This window comes from Solanum stenotomum, chromosome 4 (assembly GCF_019186545.1).
Source record: "Solanum stenotomum isolate F172 chromosome 4, ASM1918654v1, whole genome shotgun sequence".
Lineage (NCBI taxonomy): Eukaryota > Viridiplantae > Streptophyta > Magnoliopsida > Solanales > Solanaceae > Solanum > Solanum stenotomum.
Genome location: NC_064285.1, coordinates 48443090 through 48447848, shown reverse-complemented (window position 1 = coordinate 48447848; position 4759 = coordinate 48443090). Strand labels below are relative to the sequence as shown.

Genomic DNA, 4759 nt, shown 5'->3' with positions numbered 1-4759 from the left:
AGAATACTGGTACAACACGGCACTTCAGGCGGCGGCTGGAATGACTCCATTTCAAGCATTGTATGGGCGGGAACCTCCTACTATTCCCCGTTAAATTCTGGGCAGTAGCACGAATGAATTGGTGGAAAAATATTTGTTGCAAAGGGATGAAGTAATGGACTTATTGAAGAATAATTTGACGAGAGCTCAAAAACGAATGAAGGACGTGGCTGATAGAAAGCGCCAACATGGGGAATTTGGTGTAGGAGAGTGGGTTTATGTGAAGTTAAAACCATATAGACAGCACTCCTTACGTCTCCAACGACATCACAAGTTGGGGAGGCGCTATTTCGGTCTGTTGAAGGTCCAAAAAAAGAAAGGAACAGTTGCTTATACGCTGGACTTGCCTAATGAAGCTAGGATACACCCTGTTTTTCACGTCTCAATGCTTTGTCGCTGTGTAGGCATACCAGAAAATCAGGTCACTCCTCTTCATTTGCAAGATGCTCCTATTACACATATGCCGGACCTTGTGGACAAGGTCCTTATTGGAGACAGGGTAATGTGATGAGTCCGGATATAATTGGGCTTGATAATCAAGTTGGGCGTGATGATCAAATTGGGCAAGCTAAGGCATTTGTAAAGGATCCAGTCAGAAGGAGCAAAAGGGCCACAAAACCAACTCAGAAGTTATCAGACTATAGCTGGAAGCCTGGGTAACTAGAGTGCGTTAGGTTAACTACATACAAGGATAGGAATATTAAATAGCGTAGAGGTATTTTGTACGTAGGCTGAATATTGTTAGAATTCTCTCTCTCCCCACTATCTGTTCTGCTCCTCCCTCTCTTCTCAGACTATGCTCTCTGTCTTCTTTCTCTCTATGCTTCTGTTCTGTAATCCTTTGGCTTGATTTCTGTTTCTTTTCATTGTAATAGCAGTTTCTAATTCAATAAAAAATCCCTGTTCATTTGAGTGTTGGATTTGTTTGTAGAAAGTTCATTACACAATTCTTATTGTAAATTTTTTTTGTACGATTTACAAGTTCATAGAAAAGAAAAAATGTGAGACCTTTGGTATTAAATCAGTACTTGTCCTCTTTAATAACTCAGCTCATTTTGACCACCAAATCTCAGACCAACCTGTCCATTTGTCACCTCTATATAATAAATATAATATACCTTTGGACGTCCCCCTACATGTAGGGTTGCGAATTAACAATATTCTACTGTATCCCATTTTTGAATTATATACTGCCTTGTGAAACTCAGCCAACATTTTCCGAACTTAATCTTTGACAGATTAAAACCAATATTTACAGACAAAAATTAGTCAGGTATCAAAAGTGAAGTCATCATTAACGAGGATATTGAGACTTGAGAACTTGGATATAAAAAAACTAAAACTTCAGAACATCACCATCTGTTGTAATCAATCTGATAAGTACTTCAAATGGTTTACAGACACAAACTTTTCCATACAAAGTGCTTGAGAGCATCTTAGAAGAAGGAAAACACTTTACCAGTATGAAACAGCAGGTTGAGTGTGAGATATCACAAGTCCAAAACAGAACAATGACAGGACATGATGTCAATTCCATACTCATCCATGTTGAAACAAACCAAGGAGTTAATTGGTTGTTAATTCCATACTCATCCAATATTTACAATTCTATGACAGGACATGACGTAGGGTCTATCGTTTTCACTATTTCGGTTTCAAACATGATTTTAAAGTACAAAAGAACAACCATAGCCAAGCCTTAGAGATGTACATTGCTAAATTATCTGTAAACTTTGACAGAGAGAAATATTAACCACAACATATGAGTTCCCGAGTCATTTTCTGAACGATATCTATAATTCGAAAGGACGTATAACAAATCCACATGAACTACAAAGAAAACTGAAAATCAAACATATTGTCCTTGTGCCTTGATATTTCCAACTTAATCATGTTTGATAAAAGACTAGCTGATGTGAAATCTTAAATTTTGAGTCAAAGTATCTAGGGTCTAACCTGAAAATATAAATTATAGAATAAAATATAACATGTATCTCACTTTTCAAGGTTCCTTGTAACCCGCTCCCCACTTTTGCTTTCCACGGGATGCAAACTCTTCTTACTCCTATCAAGTTTTTAGGCTTTTACTACCAAGGTTTGCTTCTCGAATTCTTCATATACAGCAAATGATCAACGAAAAATGTAAGTGTTTCTCTTGTTCATTGCAGGTTAAGTCTTCTAGGATGACAACTCCTCAACTTACAAAACCATCCAGCATTTAAATAGTCGTAGCACTGAAGAGTGATTTTCAAGTGCTTCAGTTGTCTTGATTCAATTATCAGTTGAGGAATTTGATTCCATGTGTACTCAAGTGATACCAAATTTGGAGCATCAATCTCCCATAAGCCTCCACAATACCGAATCTCCAAGCTGACCTTTAGGGAAATAACTTTATCTTTTGAAGATTCACCAGCTCAAACGTTATCATGCCCCAGTAATACTCAAAGATGAAAGATTCAATCAATGGAAAACTATTAAATAGAGTCTGTAGCATGTTTTCGTCTAATGATATAAACGATAGAGAGAGTTTTCTCAAAGAACTATAATTCACAACAACACTGGATAACGAAACAGGTAAAACAGTACAACACTTCATAACCCATTCTCTTAAAGAATTTACTGTGCACCAAGGGCTATGATGTTAAGTAGAGTTCAAGATCTTTTACACCTTTCATAAGTGCAATGTCAAACCACTTATCAATTAGAGGGAAAGCTAAAACTTCACGACAATTATCAAAAGAACGAATGATGGTTGTTCTCTGATAATTCAAACTTTTCTATATGAATTTTTCTGTCCCTATATCTCTTCATGATATCATCCACTACTTTTCAAATCACCTTTGAAATATTCAACTCGGAATTTCAAGTTGGAAAGAGTCGACAGGCTTGCAGCCATGTTTCGGAGAAAATGCTCATCCGTGTTGCTTTTTTAAAACTAAGGTATTTTAAGAATGAGGCATTCATGAAATATATCAACGGTAGGTGTGCTAGTATTCTCCTTGTTATTATTACTATGCAACCATACCTTAAAACCCGTTTTTTCTACTCCGATTTGCAAAACTCGTAAATCAGCTCTTTGTCTCGCTTCTGCAATTTCCACTTGAATTCCAACATTCTTTCGTTGTGATCTTGAGTAAATTTAGTCCTAAATTGTTTTCTCCCATTTGTTCTCCTCATCACTTAACCATCGTAGGTTTGGAGGTTATGATTCTTGCAATTATAGGTTATGCCTACTGAAAAAGGACCTATATAAACTAGGAATACTAATTTTAAAAAAATGCATATACGTAAATATCTAGAATATCACATTTCTATAATTGGAAATAATTTAACTTTATAATTCCTTTTTATCCTTGATTAAATAATTTATAGTTATACAAATGATAGAGTATTTTAGACCACAAATTATAGAAGTCTCCTTTCCTTTTTTAAACTTTGTGTATGATTTTGTTTTTCTCTCTTTCTATGAAATTCTAATAGATATTACCATAAACCAAAAAAATATGCAGTTCAAAATTTAAAAAGTTTTTGACACCAAATAGGAAAAAATGCTTAATGCATCAACTGTAGGAAGGTAGACACAATTTTAATCTCCCTCATAGTTTTTGATACATGTGGGATTGAGAGGGTGTTTGGATTGACTTAAACGTACTTTTAAGTCAGTTTTTGATTTCTGGAAATGTTTAGTAAATATAACAAATAACTTAAAATAAGTTTAAAATGACAATAAGTTAGGAAGTGTTTGACAAGGTAAAAAATGACTTAAAATAAATTTTAAATGACTTCAAATTACCTAAAAACCAAAAGTAGGTCTCCCCCTACTTTTTATTTTTTGACTTGAAAGTCATTATAGTTTGACTTTTTTTTTTTTACTTAAAAACTACTTTTTTCAAGTCGATGCAAACAGGCTCCGAGTCCATTGGCGTAAAGGAGATAATACATTGTAAACTAAAAGAGCAGCTCTCGGCATTGCTTGGTAAGAGGTGGGGGGTAGGAATAGATCATAAATCCAATCTCCATATATCTGAGAGATCTTCTTGCAAAATTTCCATTTTCTGATTGTTTTTCCTCTTCTCTTCCTGTAACGAAGCATAACCATTCTGTTTGCAGAGGATAATTCAACAAGCATAACCATTCTGTTTGCAGAGGATAATTCAACAAGCATAACAGAGAAGGGTCTTGGAGTAATGGGGACAAAAAATCGTCAACATTTTCATCTCTAGTCGGCTAGTAGGCACTTGCAACTCTGCCGGAAGAAATAGGCAATATCAGAAAATGAAAAGATAGGAAGCATTCTGCTTGTTCGTTTACTTATATTGGCTATTTATTTTGGCAGATGTAACAAGAGCTTACTGGCCGACTTGAGATGGAAATGTTGATGAATTTTTTCCCCTTACTCCAAGGCCTTCTCAGCTTCTTGACTTACCTTCTACAAAGACAATGGTAAATGTTTCGATACAAGAAGAGAAAGAGGAAAATAAGATCCTAAAAGTTTTTTTTCGAAAGGCATTATACATAAACGGACACTCAAACTTGGACTGAGTTGTCAAGTAAGCACTATATCTTGTAAAGTACACATCTAGACACCTCAACTTGATCTAGCAACTAAACACTCAAAATCATGTCCAATGTATCACGTGGACATCAGATGTTGACATGACACATAAAGTTTAAAGGTGTATAGATGATCATTTTGTAAGTTGGATCGTTCAATTGATAT

The 4759-nt window shown here is 35.2% G+C and overlaps 1 pseudogene; it reads right to left on the bottom strand.

Annotated features, from left to right (window-relative positions):
• Window positions 1–1996: 1996 nt before the first annotated feature.
• Window positions 1997–3153, bottom strand: LOC125861542 (uncharacterized; annotated as a pseudogene).
• Between the last annotated feature and the right edge of the window lie 1606 nt (window positions 3154–4759).